General features: G+C 37.0%; 1 pseudogene; it reads left to right on the top strand.

Annotated features, from left to right (window-relative positions):
- Positions 1-6,251: 6,251 nt before the first annotated feature.
- Positions 6,252-18,986, top strand: LOC147827724 (glucosamine 6-phosphate N-acetyltransferase pseudogene; annotated as a pseudogene).
- The last annotated feature ends 75 nt before the right edge of the window (positions 18,987-19,061 follow it).

Here is a 19,061-nt window from a genome sequence, read left to right as displayed (position 1 = left end):
TGGCAAATCAAAATTATATTGAGCCCTTTGCTCCATGTCGGAGACTGTAGGTGACTTCGATCCTGTCACAGGGCACCCTGTGCAGGCCCAGTGTGCTGTGAGAAGCTCCAACGACCTGGCACTGGAAATGGACTCAATGACCTTTGAGGATGTGGCTGTGAACTTCACCAGGAGGAGTGGGCTTTGGTGGATCTTTCCCAGAATACTCTCTACAGAGCTGTGATGCAGGAAAACTTCAGGAACCTGGTCTCCGTAGAAGACTGAAGAGTGAATGTAAAGAGAAAGGCAGTCAGTGTAGAAAAATCTTTAGGTCTTTACATCTTCAGTCTCCAGATCAGACCTTAAATTTAAAAACTGAACTACATGTATGTGGGAGCCATGTGTGTAACAAAGTCCTCATTGGCCATTCATCCCAAAATGTGCCCCTCAGACCTCACAATGGACACAAACCATATAAGAATCAGGAGCATGTAGAGAAGCCATGTAAATACAAGCAACATGAAAAACACTTCATCCTTCCCCATTGCTTTTGAGATGCTTCAAAGGACATACACTGGAGAGAAACCACATGAATATAAGCAATGTAAGAAAACAATTAGATACTCCAGTTGCCTGAAAACACATGAAAAAATTCACATTGGAGAGAAACCCTCTGTATATGTAAGCAACATGGGAAAACCTTCAATTCTATGCTCTTGTACATCATAAAACACATTGGTGAGAAACCCTATCAGTGTGAGCAGTGTGGGCAACCTTTCTCATGTTACACTTCCCTTTATCTGCACAGAATTCACACTGGAGAGGAATCTTTATGAATGTAAAGAATGTGGAAAGATGTTCAGGTCCTCAAGTGCTCTTTAAGTACATAAAAGAACTCACAGTGGTGAGAAGCCCTATCTGTGTAAAGAATGTGGAAAAGCATTTGCATGTTGTACTTCCCTTAAACTGCATGGAAGAATTCACACTGGAGAGAAACCTTATGAATGTAAGGAATTTAAAAGAACCTTCAGAACTTCCTATGACTTTCAGAAACAAAAAGACTCACAATAGAAACCTTATGAATTTAAACACTGTGGGAAAGCCTTCAGTCACTCCAGTGCTTTACATACACATAAAATAACTCACACTGGTGAGAAGCCCTATGTGTGCCAGGAATGTGGAAAAACATTTGCATGTTGTACTTCCCTTAAAGTGCATGGAAGAATGCATAGTGGAGAGAAACCTTAAAATGTAAAGAATAGGAAGGCTTTCATGTCCTCAAACACTCTTCAGGTACATGAAAGAACTCACACTGGTGAGAAGCCTTATGTGTGCCAGGAATGTGGAAAAACATTTGCATGTTGTACTTCCCTTAAAGTGCATGGAAGAATGCACAGTGGAGAGAAACCTTAAAATGTAAACAATGGGAAGGCTTTCATGTCCTCAAACACTCTTCAGGTACATGAAAGAACTCACACTGGTGAGAAGCCCTATGTGTGCCAGGAATGTGGAAAAGCATTCACATGGTGTACTTCCTTTCACCTGCATGGAGGAATTCATGCTGGGGAGAAACCATATGAATGTAAAAGATCCTTCACAGCCTTCAGTAGCTTTCAAAAACAAAAAAGATCTCACAGTAAAGAGAAACCTTATGAGTGTAAACAATGTGGGAAAGCCTTCAAATCTCCCAAGTACCTTAAAGTAACATGAAAGAATTCATACTGTAGAGTAACCTTCTGTATGTCACTACTGTGGGAAAACATTTTTTATCCTAGTTCCTTTATATTCCACAAATGAATTCACACTGGAGACAGTTCTTACAAATGCAAGGAATGTGTGAAAACTTTCAGATGTTCCAGTCATTTTCACAGATGTGAAATGGCTCACTCTAGAGAAACCTCATGTATATAAGCAGAAGCAAAGCTTTTATCATTCCCATACCCTTCAAATACATAAAAGAGTCCACACTGTAGAGAAGCCATATAAAGCTAAGCAACGTGGGAGGACTATTCATATGTTCCATTTCCCTTGTAGTAAACATTGGAAGGACCTTATCTATAAGCAGTGTTGTAGTGGTCAGTTTTCCTAGTACTTTTCAAATAAATAAAAGGATTCATACTGGACTCACACCTTACATGTGTGAGCAATAAAAAAAAAACTATATTGAGCTCCTATCTCATTCTTGTCAGAAGAGTTATCATTAAGAATATAAAAAAAACTGGAGAAGATACATGGCATAAGGAGACCTTTACAATGTCTCTGGGAATGTAAATTAGTACAACTTCTATGGAAATCACTATGGAAGTTTTTCAAAAAGCTAAACATAAAACTACCATGTAAAGTATCTAAACTGCTTCTTGGTATATACCTGAAAGAGTTAAAGTCAGCATATCATAGGGATGCCTGCATACCTATGTTTATTTCAGCACAATTCACAGTAGCTAAGATGGAATAAGCCTATGTGCCATCAGTGAGTGTGTGGTTATGAAAATGTGGTAATTATACACAATGGAGTATTGCTGGACCATTAAAAATTAAATTATGTCATTTGCAGGATAATAGATCAAACTGGAGATCATCACGTTATGGGAAATAAGGCAGACTGAGAAAACAAATTTATTGTGTTTTCTCTAATACATGAAATCTAAAGGAATGGGGAAAAATGATAATATGAGAGCAGAAGAGACACTGTTTTTAGATATGAGTACAGGAATAAGGGGGAGGAGAAAAGTATAAGGGAGGGTAATGGATGAATATGACCAAGATGTTACATAAATACATGAAAATTAAAACATTAAAAAATACTAAATGAAGAGGCATGTTATCTTTATTTTTAAAATAATTTTTATTAGTACATATTTGCAGTTCATTATTTTTCCCTGCTTGGGAAGTTTTCGGCCATTACTTCTGTGAACGGTTTCTTTTTTTATGTCATTTACACTATCTCCTGCTTTTTCATTGACTTCAATCAGTCTTATGTTTCTTTGCATCATCTAGCAGCTGCTGGATTGATTCATCATAGTCCCTGCTATTTTTAAGAAATCTCTCTTCATGGTCACTAACCTCAATCCTGCCTTCTATATCTGATATTCTGTTCCCACATTGGCTCATTCTGCTGCATATACATTCAATGGAGTTTTTAATCTCCTAGATATCTGTTTGACTCTGTTTCATGGATTCTATGCTAGGCACTCATGGATTCCATCATGTTCCTGAGCTCCTCTATTTTTAAAAAAATCTGTGTCTGCTCTAGAGATATTAATCATGTCTTTCACTATGTTCACCATCTCTGTTATTATCTGAGAAATTATTTCTGATTTCATTTTTTCCAGAGCCTCTTTTGTTATCAGTTCAGGGAGTCCAGGTGGTTGAGTTTTGGACTGTTCCATCTTGGTGTCCCCTGAATTTGCCTTTGATAATCTGGAAGTCTGGGTTTGTGCCTTGTTTAAATTATCTTCTCATTTATATTTTTGTTGTTGGTGGTGATTTTTTGGTTTAACTCCTGGGTTGGTGCTTGTAAATTGCTTATTGTATCTTTATTGCTACTATTTAGAACCCTTAGGGGATAGCTACTTCTTGAATTTTCTTCCAGGTATAGTTGGCCTTTGGGTTTTGAGTCTGTAATGGCCCTTAAGCAATCTCAGTCTTGGTATACCAGGAAGAATGACTGACTAGAACAATCACGTCACCAACTGCTGTAGTCTGCTCTTGTCTTCACAACAGTGACTCTCTTCACTCTCCCTGTGGGCTTCAACTTTCAACAACATGCCTCAGAAAGGCTCTGTCTCTGCTGCTTCCCACTGCACCATCTTCTTGAGCTCATAACAATGTTCTTTCTGGGCCTAGGCACCTCTGCCACGTGGATCCAGATCCAAAGCAGCACAGTCCAGGGTGGCCCACATAGTGTGGTCTGGGGCCTCTGTCAGTTGCACGTATTGCATCTTAATCCTTTTTACTTTTTTTTCTCCTCCTCTCCTTTCCATCACCCACCATTCCTTGACCCCCTTCCATCTGCAAAAGGTCTACCCTAATTTTTCTTGTTTATATTTTATTTTGATCTTTGAATTATTTATGCTTTCTGGGTTTCTCACATAAGAAAAATGATGGAACATTTAACCTGGTGTCTGATTTATTTTAGCATTATGAACCTTGAGTGTATCCATTTTTCTACAAATGACATCCTTTATGGCTGAGTATAGTTAATACACACACACACACACACATATATATATTTTCCCACATTTTCTTTATCCATTCATATGTCAATGGACATGGTTTCCAAGATTTAGATATTGTGAGTTTTGCTGCTTAAAACATGGATATGCATGTACATTGAGGTATGCTGTCTTTAATTCTTTAGGAAGATACTCAGAAGACATATAGTTGGGTGAAATACGATTTCCATTTTTAATTTTTTGAAGAATTTTGCAGAATGTTTTGAAGAGAACCTCCATTTAGATTTCCATGGCAGTTAGTTTACATTCCTAACAGCAATGTAGAATGGTTTGTTTTTCTCCACAACTTTGCCAGCATTTGTTAATTTTTGAGTCCTTGATCATAGGCATTTATATTAGTGTAAGATGGAGTGTCTGTTCTTTTGAGTTGCATTTTTGTAATAGCTGCAGATATTGAAAATTTTTTATTGACCATTTGTATTTGTTCTGAGAAGTGTCCATTTCAGTTGCCCATTTTTTGATTGGGTCTTTTATTTTTGGAGGTTTAATTTTTTTTTTTTTTTGTACTGGGTATCAAACTTGGGTCCTTGCACTTGCAAGGCAGGCGTCGGAACCACTGAGCTAAATCCCTGGCCCTTGGATGTTTAATATTTTTGAGTTGTTGCTATATTCTAGAACTTGGTCCTCTGTCCAAGAAGTAGCTCGCAAATATTTTTTTCCATTCTCTTATCTTGTCTCTTTTCTGTTGGTTGTTTCCTTTGTTGTGGAGAAGCTTTTTGATATATTCTTATATGTTGTTGATTCTGTGTTATTTTTTGTGCAATTTATGTTCTGTCTAAGAAGTCCTTGCCTATGTCTATGCCTTCAACCATTTTTCCTATTTATCTTCCACCAGATTACATGTTTCTGTTTTAATATCTAGCTTTTTTATTTATTTTATTTTATTCTATTTATTTATTTATTTATTTATTTTGGTACCGGGGATTGAACTCAGGTCCTTGTGCTTGCGTAGCAGGCGGCGAAACCACTGAGCTAAATCCCCAGCCCAATCTACCTTTTTTTTAAACCCATTTTGATTTGATTTCCATTCAAGGTGAGAGATATGAGTCTAGATTTATTCTTCTGCATGTACATAATCAGTTTTCCCAGTCCCTTTTGGTAAAGAGGCTGTCTTTAATCCAGTGTTTGTTTTTAGATGTTAAATATCAAACATCTGACTATGGGTGGGGTTGTTTCTGTATCCTCTATTCTGTTTCATTGATCCGCATGTCCATTTTTGTGCTAGTACCATGCTGTTTGTACCACTATAACTTCATAATATAACTTGAAATCCAGGAATGTAATGCCTTCTGCTTTGGTCTTGCTCAAGATTGCTTTTGCCATTCCAGCTTTCTTCTTGTTCCATATAAATTTTAGAATTATTTTTTTCTAGTTCTGTGAGAATGCTGTTGGTATTTTAATTGGGAGTGCATTAAATATATGTATCATTTTTGGTAATATGGCCCTTTTGACAATATTGCTCCTGCTTGTCCAGGGACAGGGGATTTTTTTTCATGTCCTCTTTGGTTTCTTTTAAAAAATACTATAGTTTTTATTATAGAGGTTTTTTACTTTCTTGGTTAGGTTAATTCCTAAATATTTAACTTTTGAATCTATGGTGAATGGAATTATATTCCTAATTTCTTTCTTAGTGGGTTTATTTTGGAGTACAGAAACACTATTGACTTTTTTTGTGTTTATTTTGTATCCTGCTACTTTGGTGAATTTGTTTATTAGTTCCAAGAGTCTTTTGGTGGAATTTTTTGGATCTATATAAAAGATCATTTGGTGAAGTTTTTTTTTTTTTTTTTTTTTTTGGATCTTCTATGTAAAAGTTCATGCCATTTGGGAATAAGAATAATTTTACGAGAGAGCCCTGAGCCCACAGGTGCCGCGTTGCTCTCCGGCCTCCACCCTGGGTGAGTGGTGGGGACGGAGGTGTGGGCCCTGCCTAGTCTGGGCCATGGTTCTCTGCTGTGGCACCACTGGGGGAGGAGTGGGGCTGGCACTGAAGCCTGGTCCGGATCAGGTACTCTGCAGCCCCTTGGGTAGAGTCTTATGTGCCTGGCAGGGAGCGCAGACTGCTGGGCCTCTGTGGACCTTACTGGAAAGATGAAACCTGATGAAATACCTATGTTTGACCCAAGTCTACTAAGAGAAGTGGACTGGAGCCAGAATACAGCTACGTTTTCTCCAGCCATTTCTCCAACACATCCTGGAGAAGGCTTGGTTTTGAGGCCCCTTTGTACTGTTGACTTAAATAGAGGTTTTTTTAAGGTACTGGGTCAGCTGACAGAGACTGGAGTAGTCAACCCAGAACAGTTTATAAAATCTTTTGAACATATGAAGAAATCTGGGGATCATTATGTTATCGTTGTGGAAGATGTGATCCTAGGACAGATTGTTGCTACAGCAATTCTGACAATCAAACATAAATTCATGCACTCCTGTGCTAAGAGAGGAAGAGTAGAAGATGTTGTCGTTAGTGATGAATGCAGAGGAAAGCAGTTTGGCAAATTGTTATTGTCAACCCTTACTTTGCTAAGCAAGAAACTGCACTGTTATGAGATTACTCTTGAATGTCTACCACAAAATGTTTGTTTCTATAAAAAGTTTGGATATACAGTATCTGAAGAAAACTACATGTACCCCAGGTTTCTAAACTAAAACTCACTTAAGAAAATTGTAAAGGAGCTGATGTTGCTGCAACCCAGTGGCCTCCATCAATGCTGAACTGAAAAACACGTTGCAATATCCCAAGTATAATGACATTTAGAAGATTGCCTTGGGCTGGTGGGACATGCTGTGAGTTTAGATTACAAATAAATATTATAAGGGGGATGATTTTTAACTAAATGAATATATTTTTAACTTGAATCATTTCTTGCATTGTATTTTTCTAAAGTTTGGCTTAATTTCTTGGTAGTGAAAAGTATGAGTAGTAAGGAGCTGTGCTGCTCATTTTTTTTTCTCCCCATTAACTTTATTGGTACATTTTAGGTATACAATACGGTTACATTCATCATTGGGATCTTGTACCATTACATGAGTCTCAATGGAGATGTATATATTCATATTTTTTTTTTTTTTTTGGTACTGGGGATCAAACTCAGGTCCTTGCACTTGCACAGCAGGCGGTGAAAGCACTGAGCTAAATCCCTGGCCCTATGTGCTGCTCATTTTTAAAAAATTGACCAAGGCTGTTTCTTATCACATTCGTAAAACTATTTTTGTTTCAGAGATAGTATCTAAATACACTTGGTGTCATTTCTCATATATTAATTATAAGAAGTTGGATTTAATATAGTTCATCTAATGTTTGCTGATCTAATATTTGCAGACCACTTAATCAGCCTTTCAAAGAAATGAAAATTATGAAATTGATAGGATACAGAGTAAAACAAATGTTTTATTTACCAAAAGTATATATAGTTCCACATGAAGTACTACCTATATTATCTATGAAATATTATTCATTTGTTAGAATTACTGAAGGGCAAATATAAAAGTCAAAACTGGGCTGGGGATTTAGCTCAGAGGTTCTGGCACCTGCCTTACAAGCGCAAGGCCCCGAGTTCGATCCCTGGTACCAAAAAAAAAACCCTCAAAAGGTATTTTAGCAACTCTCGGCATATGTACTTTTAACTTTCTTTTTTTATGGGTACTGAAGCCTTTCTTTTGGTTAATGTTTTTGTGAAACATGAAGTATTACAAAGTTGTGGGGAATATTCTAAAATGTTTGGTGCTGTATTTGTCTCATTCTGAAAATGTTCATGGTAGCTTTTCTATTTAATGTGATTATAATGGTACTATTTTTCACTGTCCTGTTTTATTTATTTTAATTATTTTTTTAAATTTGAGGAATTAAGACATTTTATTAATGGTTCTGATCTTTTGCATTCCATGTTACATTAAACCTATTCATATGAAGAACTTCAAAAAAATGAATAATTTTACTTCTTTATACATATCCCATTTATTTCTTTCCCTTGTGTGACTGCTTTGGCTAAGGTTTCAATTCAAGTACTGTACTCAGCAAAAGTGAGAAGAGTGGAACTCATGTCCTTTTCCTTATTTTAGTGGAAAATCTTTCAGGTTTTGTCCCCTTAGTATGCTGTTGCAATGGATTTATCATAAATTTTGTCAGTTTGAGATACAGTCCTTCTATAACTACTTTCATCAGGGTTTAAAAAAATCATGAATAGACATTAGATTTTGTAAGAGGCTTTTTCTACAACTGTATAAATCTGTGTGACTTGCTTCTATTTGTGATATGTTACATTTATTGATTTACATATGTTAAACTACCTTTGTATTGCTGGGATGAAGCTGTGTCATGATGTATGATCTTTTTAATGATTTGTTGCATTCTGTTTGAAAGTATCTTGTTGAAGATTTTCCATCTGTGTTCATTAAGGAGATTGACCTGTAGTTTTGTTTTTTGTTAATTCCTTGTCCTTTTTAGTATCAGGATAGTGCTAGTTTCAAAGAATGAGCTTGGCAATACTCGTTTAAGTCATTTGAGGAGTGACAGTAGATCTTCCTTGGTGTTCTGATAGAATTCTGCAGAGAATCCATTAAGTCCTGGGTTTTCATTTGTTGGTAGAGTTTTTATTACTGCCCTTATTCATTGCCTGTTATTGGACTGTTCAGAGTTTTTATATCTTTTGTTTCAATTTTGGTAGGTCATATGTATCTAAGAATTTCTCCATTTTTTGTAGGCTGTTCAATTTACTGGAGTATCAGTTTTCAAAGTAGTTTTTAAAATTATTTATTTATTGGTACTGGGGATCAAACTTGGGGCCTTGTGGTTGTGAGGCAGGTGACAGAATCACTAAGCTAAATCCCCAGCCCTAAAGTAGTTTTTAAAAATAATCCTCTGGATTCCAGTGATATTAGTCATGATTTTATCTTTTTCATTTATACTTTCATTGATACGGGTTTTCTTCCCCTCTTTTGGTAAGATTGACTAAGGGTTTATCAATTTTATTTTTTTAAAGAACAGACTTTTTGATTCATTGATCCTTTGTATTATTTTTTAGTCTCAGTTTTATTAATTTCTGCTCTGACCTTTGTAATTTCTTTCCTTCTGTTAATTTTGAATTTGGATCACTTAATTTTCTAGGTCCTTAAGATGTACTATTAAGTTATTTATTTGTGATCACTCAATTTGTAAATGTGTATATTCAAAGCTATAAACTTCTCTCTCAGAACTGCTTTTATCATTTAGCATAGATTTTTGCATGTTATGCTTCCATTGTTATTTAATTCTAGGAATGTTCTTATCTTTTCTGAATTGTTTATTCAATAATGTATTGTTTAATCTCCATATTTTTGTGGCATCTCTATTGCTGTTGATTTATAACTTCATCCCACTATAATATGAGTATGTAGGGGATTATTTAAATTCTTTTATATTTATTTAAGCATGTTTAATGACCTAAGATATGGTCTATTCTGGAAAGAATTCTGTGTGCTGCTGAGAAAAATATGTATTTTGTTGTTGGATGAAATACTGTGTAGATCCCTGTTAAGTCCATTTGTTCAGTGATATAGTTTAACTGATATTTCTTTGCTAATTTTGTCTGGTTGACCTGCCTAGTTTTGAGAGTGGCATATTGAAGTCTCTCACTATAATTGTATTGGTGTGTTTTCTCCTGTTTTGTACAGTAGTTTTTGTTTTATGAAGTTGGTTTTGCTAACATTCACTGCATATTTACAATTGTTATCTCTTCTTCTTAAATTGTTACATTTACCAGTATGTAGTGATCATGTTTGTCTTCTGACCAGTTTTGGCTTGAAGTTTGTTGTGTCTGAAAATAAGGTAGCTACTCTTGCTTGCTTTCATGCTCCAGTTTCATGGAGTATCATTTTTATCCTTTTGTCTGTGAGCTTCCTTTTGGTAGAGCTGCATCTCTTATAGGCAGTATATGGTTGGCTTTTCTTTTTGATCCCATCTTCTAGTGTGTTTCTTTTCAGTGGGGAGTTTCGACATTGACATTAGGAGCTATTGTAAGGTGTTTACTGAATTTTTTCATTGCATTATTTTTTTTTCCAGTGCTGATTCTTTTGTTTTTTTCCTTTTGTTTAATTGCTCTCCCAGTTAAATATATACATTCCTTTAGGCTTTTGGGTGCTGGTGACCACCCTTTCTCTGTCAAGGATTCCCTTAAGTATTTTCCCTAGTGCTTGTTTAGTGGTCATATATTTCTTCTTCTTTTTTAAAAAATTCTTTTATTGATACATTTTAAGTATACAATACATTTACATTTCTCATTGGGAACTTGTACCTATACATGATGTATCTTAGTTCTTATTTTTTCCCCATTCCCTGCCCTCCCTTCACCCCTCCACCCTTCCTTGTTTACAAAGACTTTGTTTCCATTTTTTCCATTTCTCATAATTTTTCCTTTCTCTTCTTACCTTTCCCCTACCTCTCTCACTTCCCCTACCCCTTTGGACCTTTTCTTCCTATTTTGCATTAACAATTATTCATTTTAATCATTGGTACATTTTAGGTATACAATATAATGGCATTCATCATTGGAAATTTGCACCTTTACATAATCTCTCTTGGTTCTTCTTTTTCCCCTTCCCCCTGCACTCCAACCCCTCTATTCCTCCCTATTTACAAAGATTTTGTTTCCATTTTTCCATTTTCTCATATTCTGTTCCCTTCTTTCCTTTCCCCTACCCCTCCCACTTCCCCTTCCCCTTTGCCTCTTTTCTTCCTATTTCACATTATCTATCATACCTCTTAGTCCTTATTTACACTTTCAGTTTCTCACACCACAGAAACTCTTTGGTATTTACACGTGTGTCCTGTTTATTTCACTTAAGAGTATTGCCTCAATGTGCATCCATTTAGCTATAAATATCTCTAATTTCTCATTTTTTATGGCTGAGTAGTACTCCATTTTATTAAAAAAAACCCCACATTTTCTTTATCCAGTCTCCAGTTGATGGGCATTTGGGCTGTTTCCAAGTTTTAGCTATTACAAATTGTGCTGCTATGAACATGGGTTCACATATATCACTGTGTTATGATTCTTTTAATTCTTTGGGGAAGATACCAAGCAGGGGAATAGCTGGGTCAAATGGAACTTCCAGTCCTAATTCTTTGAGGTATCTCCATACTTATTTCCACAATGGTTGTACTAATTTACACTCCCACCAGCAGAGGAGGAGGGTTCCTCTTTCCCCACAGCCCCACTATCATTGTTATTGGTCGATTTCATGATAGCAGCCATTCTTTTTTTTTTCTTTTAAACAATTGCTCTTATATCTTTTAGTTACTTTTTTTTTTTTTTTGATACTGAGGATTGAACTCTGGTCCTTGTGCTTGTGAAGCAGGTGGCAGAACCACTGAGCTAAATCCCTGGCCCCACAGCAGTCATTCTTTCTGGAGTTAGGTGAAACCTCAGCATTGTTTTCATTTGCATCTCTCTAAGGCTATGAATTTCTTTATCATTTTCCTTGTTTTGTAAAGTCTTCTCTGTCAATACTGAAGTCTAATTTTGTAGGACAGAGAAGTCTGGGTTGACAATTTTTTTTTAGGGCTTGAGATATTTTGGTCCATGCTTTCCTGGTCATTAAAGGTTTGTCCTGAGAAATGCAGCATTTTTATGGTTGGCTTGCTCTTAAGTAACCTACTGTTTTTCTCTAACAGCTTTTTTTCTTTTTGTTGAATTTTGAAGTTCTAGAGTTTTGTTTATGATGTATCATGGAGCAGTTATTTTCTGGTTGTGGCTATTTGGGGTTCTATATGCCTCTTGTACTTGAATATTGAATTCTTTCCCTAGATTTGGAAAGTTTTCTCATAATCTCAGTGAGTAATTTTTTTATGCCTTTGAGTTTTCTAATTTTCTAATTTTTTCTTTATTATTAGAATTCTGAGGGTTGTTTTTTAGTCACATAGCTGTTACATACAGCTTCCCTGTCTTTATTTATTTTTTAATTTTTTAAAAATAACTATTATCAAACACACACAAAAAAATTAAAACCATTCAAAGAACAATGCAAGGGGAAAAAACTACAATAATATTCAAATACAGTAGAACTCAACCAGAACAAAACTGAAAAGCACTTAAACAGTTTTCCATATAACTTGCAAAAACATCTCAAGCACCAACAAGACACCATAGGATGTGATTTGTTTCAGAAATATCCCTAAAACCAATAGTGAACAAATAATGATCTGGAAGGAAACTCGTTAGTTAGCAGACTCCACATAAGCCAAACTTCTCCCTAATTTAAATTTCAATACAGTCATATGACACACGATGGAAATACAATCTGAGAAATATGTTATTAGGCCATTTAATCCATGTGTATCCTTATTTACGCTTTCAGTTTCTCACACTAGAGAAACTATTCGGTATTTACAGATGTGTGTCCTATTTATTTCACTTAAGAGGATGGCCTCAGTATGCATCTATTTAGCTACAAATGTCTCTAGTTTCTCATTATGTATGGCTGAGTAGTACTCCATTTTATAAAAAAAAACACATCTTTATCCAGTTTCCAGTTGATGGGCACTTGGGCTGTTTCCAATGTTTTGCTATTACGAACTGTGCCACTATAAACATGGGTGCACATATATCGCCGTGGTAAGATTCTTTTAAGTTTTGGGGGGAAGATACCCAGCAGGGGAATAGCTGGGTTGAATGGGACCTCTAAGCCTAGTTCTTTGAGCAATCTCCATACTGATTTCTGCAGTGGTTGCACCAGTCTGCACTCCTACCAACAATGGAGAAGGGTTCCTTTCTCCCCACACCCCTGCCAGCATTTGTTATTAGATGATTTCTTAATAGTAGCCATTCTTTCTGGTGTGAGGTGGAATCTCAGTGTTGTTTTCATCTGTATCTCCCTGTCTTTATTTTTTAGAGTATTATCAAGTTTATGATCTGCTACCTCCACCTTGTCTCAAATTTCTGATGCTGTCTCCTTTTATTGGTCAAATCTACCTATGCTTTCTAATGAGTTTTTTATATCTTATATTTCTGGTTGCTTTCTTTTTATAATTTCTAGTTCTTTACCAAACTGATTGTTCCTATCTTACATTATCTTATTTCAATTAGTTTTTATCATTTGTTTCTGCTTTAAGCTCATCAAACATTTCCTTAGTAAAATCTTTTATCTATGTAATAAAATCCTGTTTAAGCCCGTCCAACATCTTATGATTTTGCTTATGTGTTTCTTCTTTGGGCTTTTCAGACATTTTGCCCATTTTGTTTTCCAGTTCTTTGCCTGTCTCTTCCTCTACTTTAGTGCCTGTGAGATCAGGTTTCAGGGAGTTTTTGGAGGCACCTTGTTGCCTTGCTTTTTCATTTCTGTTATTTTTCATTTCTGTTATTTTTGTGTGGCATGACTGGCAGTGCAGTAGGTTTGTTTATAGCAGTATTACCACAAACATGGTAGCACTGCATTGTGCTTCAATGTCAATATGATTACAGCATCAGTAGTTGATAGGAATCATTGATGGCTTCATTATAATCTTATGGATCTTTTGTCATGTATGTAGTCTATCAGTCACTGAAGTGTTATGCAGCAGATGACTATATAATTAAAATGTGTGAAAAATACACAAACCAGGAGAGGGCTAAATGGAATGAGTATTCTTTATATTTCAATTGCCTTGGAAATGTACATAAGATCTTTATAAGTTAAGATGGGTGTTATGGACTGTTTATCCCCACTTCCTTACCCTCAAACTCAATATATTTAAGCACTAATCATTCTTGTGATGACATTAGCAATGCAGCATGTTAGGTTCACAGGAAGTCATGAAGATGGAACACCAATTATAGGAATAGCATTGGAGATACCAAACCTTTTATCCTATGTGAAATTCCAGTAAGAAGATAGCCATTTGCGATCTCGAACAGCCCTCATGAGAACTCTACCTTGCTGGCCCCATGGTCTGACCTTGCAGCCTCCAAAACTGTGAGAAATAAATGCTCAGTGTTTAAATTACCAGTTTATGTCACTTACTATACTGTGGCAATTTTAAATTGAAGAAACATTTAAATATATTTTCTGCCTTTGAAGAAACAGTAATTGTTTGCTTTGGGGACTGTAATGCATTTTTTATGGAGATGACCAGGGAATGTATAAGAAATTAGAGACATTGAAAGATTCTAAGATTTTATTTACTCAAGGTCAAAATCATAAATATAAAAATTGGTTTTTGAAAAAGGCTGGTCACATAGCATGAAAAAGCTAATGATCAGATTGTTTGTTTCATAGGGACCTTTATTTGGTTACAGAGGACTGGAGCTTATCACACTAATCAAGTGTATTAGTCTGTTTTTGCTACTATAACAACATACCTGGGGTTTTATAAAAGGAAAGAGGAGGAGTATTATGGTGGACTAGAGGCAACAGCACCCATAAGATGCTCAGAAGCAACTCACCAAGTCTGTAGGTATTGGGTTATAGGGGGGCAAACAAAATTATAACCACATGAAGGCAATATTAAGGAGAAGACTATCAGTTCAATTCCAGTAATGGTTGTTTACAATAAAAAGCAAAGTCATTTCTCAATCCCAGCACTGCCTACACCTCAGATCAGGGCACTAAGGAAACTAAGCTAGAGAATTGTTCAGAGGTCAAAGACTACCTTAGAACCAGTAAGCCCTAGGGACAGAGAGGAACAAAATTCATAGTCCTAGTTAGGGATCCTGAAACAGGCATTAAGGAACATGAGAGACAGAATCATAGGGGCTTGCAGTAGCTGCAATCAGTGTGAGCCAGAGGTGAAGAGAAGACACTGGAGCAGAAGGCACTCTCCTACCATACTCCCAATTTGATTCTGCTATTGAGCTTGGCTCTGGTGTGGGCTCCTTGACACCACCACCCAGAAGCTGTTGGGCTCTGTGCCTAACAGATCTACCTTGATCTACCTTGTGCAGAAAGACTCTCTTCCTCTAAGCCCTAAATACCTCTCAATTTGTGAGCTGGAAAGAGACTTTGTGTAGCATGGACAGAAAGATTGGCAAGGTGCAGAAAGATGAAGAGGAGTGGGGTTGACAATTTGGCACAGCACCCTAAGGTGGAATAGGGGTTACTGTGAAAAGAAAGAAATCAGAGAAGTCCCTCAGAAAATAGTGGAAGACTTGGCACCAGATCAATCCCGTTGTGCCCCCTTCTCCAACATACTTGAAGATGCACAGTCATAAGACAGGCCAAAACCTCAGCCTAGACATGTTTACAGGAGTGTAGCTGAAACCTAGCAGAGTCCTCCCTGCAGAGGGAATGAGCAGTTTTGGTGGTCTATCTGGAACCATCAGCCACTCCACTCGCTGATATGCACATAGACCTCTCAGTCATAACCATAGAGGACTGGAGCCTATCCTCCCACAGTCCCCACAAGACAAAGTCTTTCTATTTTTGAACTAAGGTGGAAGAGCATAATGGCCAGATTCTGACTGCAGGATAAATAGGATTAAGTGGACTATTTACTTTTTCTGGGTTTTTCTCCTTGTCATCTGATACTGCTATTTGAAAGATTCAGGGAAAGCAGTTATGTGCTAGTAAGAACATAGGAATCCGAGCTATTTCTCTTACTAGGCTACACTAGGTTTCCCCATCCCAAGGGTTATTTCATAGGGTTAACTAAATTAGTTATTAGTCATAAATGGTCTCAACTTTCCTGTACCTTTTACCACGTACCATTTAATGTCTCTCCTCACTTTGTTTTTAACTTACTTTTCCTCTTGCCCTCTCAAATCTCTCCTCCTTCCTTTTTTTTTGCATTGCACAACTACTATCACATATCAATGTATTTTAAAATTATTTGTTTGTTTTTCTTTCTCTTTTCCTTCCTGATATTTCTTTTAGTAAGAGCTAGGAGGTCAGCAGTGTGTTGGTAAGAGAATAGGACTAGGAGTTCACACTTTAATCTCTATAGTTCCTTACTTTGTCACATTAACTTCTGCACAAAGGTTGCTTCATAGGGTTAGCTTGATTAGTTTTCTGCTTTGGTCATAAATTGGATGCAACCTACCTATACTCTCTGCCGTGTTCCATTTAAATTAATTCCTCCCCTCCTCTACTTTTCCTCTCAAATTCTCCTTCATTCTGCCCTGCTTTTACATGACACAAATACAATCAGCATAATTTATTTTTAATTTTTTTTGTTTTCCTGTCTTGTGATGTGAATATATATATACATATATATATGTATATATATATGTATATATATATATGTATATATATGATTAAGAATTATTGCTTTAGTTTATATAGTATCTCATTGACATGTCAAGTGATGGTTTGTTTCTAGGTGGGGCTTTTTCAGAGGTGGGTGGATCTAGAATGTGTGATGCTGGAGTTGATTCATGGTGCAATGCTAGGATCAAGAGCACTAGGATTAAGGGTGTGAGTGCTACTTGCCCTATGGAACCTAGATGAGATATAAGGGGTGGAAAGAGCTGTAGTTGCCCCTTGTTTTTGGTGTCTTTTGCCTCCATGAACTACTTCTCTGTGATGGCCCTCTGCCAAGCCACCCTGGCTTGGAGACAGCTGATTATAGAATGAAGCCTCTACAAACTGTGAGCTAAAAAAAATTTCCCCTAACTTTGGGTGTTGGGTATTTTTGTCCCAGCAAAGAGAGAAAAGTAACTAAGCATTTGATACCAGAGAAGTGGGATCATTGCTGTGACTATACTTGACCATGTGACTCAGAAGCCTTTGGAGTGGCTTGTGAGAAGAATTTGGAAAGGTTCAGAGATGCTGGCTGAAAGAGCAGCACTGGAAAACCTTAGGCTGTACTTGATGGGAGATTCTGATCAGAGCTCAGAATATCAGAATGTTGATAGAAATGCTGCTGGTAAAGACCAGGATCAGGAGGGCTGGGGATTTAGCTCAGTGGTACCACGACCTGCCTTGTAAATGCAAGGTCCTGAGTTCAATCCCTGGTATAAAACAACAACAACAACAACAAAAAAAACAAAAGACTAGGCTCAGGAGGTTTCTGTTGTGAAGTAGGATTGCACTGGCTGTGGGACTCCAGACAATGTGGGTTATACCTTGGCAGAAAGTTTGTCTGCATTTGCTCATGCCCACAGACTGCCTGAGACTAAGATTGAGGGTGGTGGACTGAATAATCTTGCAGAAGAAATTTCAAGGCAGTATAATGTTGAGGTGGTGGCATGGCTACTTTTGGGAGCTTTCAGCCAGATTTATGTTGAGAATCAAGAGCAAAATGCCAAGCAGACCGAGGCTGGGGATTTAGCTCAGTGGTTCCGCTGCCTGCCTTGCAGGCACAAGTATAAGATCCCTAGTTCAATCCCTGGTACAAAAAAAAAAAAAAAAAAAAAAAAATTGAAAATGCCAAGCAGAAAAGTTTAAAGAATTGGTTTTGGGGGGAAAAAAACCCAAACTTGAATTAAGTGACTCACCAAAAAAAAATAAATAAATAAATAAATAAATAAATAAATAAATAAATAAATAAATAAATTTAAAAAGTAAAAGAATTAGTTGGGCCAGAAAGGAAGTATCCATAAAGCTGTAGACCACAAAGATAGAGCAGAGGAGATCTTGATTGCTGAGAAGAAACAGAATAAAAAGATGCCCTGAGGGTATCGCAAGAAACAGCAGGACTCCACACTTTGCAGCCTCAAAATTGTAAAAGTGAAAGACTTTGCTTTGAAAAGTTAGCCCAGAGCATCATGTTCCAGAATGGCAGCAGCCTAGGAAAGTTATTTCTCAGGATTTGGGTCATAGGCACTCAATCCCCAAAGCCAAGAGTGAAAGAAGTCTAGCTACTGCTTCAGCTGGTAGCAGATGATGTCATCCAGGTGGTGACAGTTTTTGGTGCATGCAGAATGCAAGAGTTGTAGGATCAGGAAGGCTTCCATCCAGATTTCAGAAGAAGGCCTGGGAGGCTGGATAGTATGTGAAGCTGTGAGTATAATGCCAAAAGTAGGGTGAAAACCCTAGGGGTTTGGAGAAGCCAGGAATGTGGATTACCTGAGGAAAACTGCAAGGAGGGAACAGAGCCATTCCCAGAGAGAAGCCATTAGAGCAATATCACCAGCAATGCCATAGGAGTGGAGTCACCCAAGCCCTTTGAATTTCACAGCTTACTACAGATTGCTGGGGATGCTGGAGGTGGAACTGTAGGACTTAATGTTTGCCCTGCTGGATTTTGACCTTGTTTTGTTCTCCTTCCATGCTATCTGCATTTGTAACATTTGGAATGGAAATGTCTATTTTGTGCCATTGTATTTTGGAAGTGCTTAATTTTCTTTTCATCTCTACAGGGGCTTGTAGCTAAGAGTTTGCCTGAAATCTCAGAGGAGTCTTTGGACATGGACTTTTCAGCAAAGCTGAAACTATTAGGACTTTGGCAACTCTTAGAAATGGACTAAATGCCTTTTGTGTAAAGGAATGTACATAAGTCTTTGGGGGGCCAGGGGAGGAATGTTATAGTTTGTGTCTAGATGCCTCCCCAAAGCTTCACATGGTCATAGGTGGGGCTTTTTTTAGAGGTGGCTGGATCTAGAATGTGTGATGCTGGAATTGATTCATGGTGCAATGCTAGGATCAAGGACACTAGGATTAAGAGTAGGATTAAGAGTGTGAGTGCTACCTGCCTTAAGTAGACTAAATAAGATATAAGGGATAGAAATAGCTGTGGTCTCCCCTTGCTTGCTTTTGCTATCTTCTGCTGCTATGAACTATTTTTCCTCTGTGATGACCCTCTCCCAAGCCATCCTGGCTTAGAGACAGCTGATTATGGAGTGAAACCTCTAAAAACTGTGATCAAATAAACCTTTCCCTCTTTAACTTTGGGTATTGGGTATTTTTTCCCAGCAATAAGAGAAAAGTAACTAAGACATCAAGTTAATCCTAACCAAACTG

Source organism: Heterocephalus glaber, unplaced genomic scaffold (assembly GCF_053883595.1).
Source record: "Heterocephalus glaber isolate CG9 unplaced genomic scaffold, H.glaber_assembly_v1.0 deba00001442, whole genome shotgun sequence".
NCBI classification, from domain to species: Eukaryota; Metazoa; Chordata; class Mammalia; order Rodentia; family Bathyergidae; genus Heterocephalus; species Heterocephalus glaber.
The sequence above is the reverse complement of the archived record's forward strand: the minus strand, read 5'-3'. Positions and strand labels throughout refer to the sequence as shown.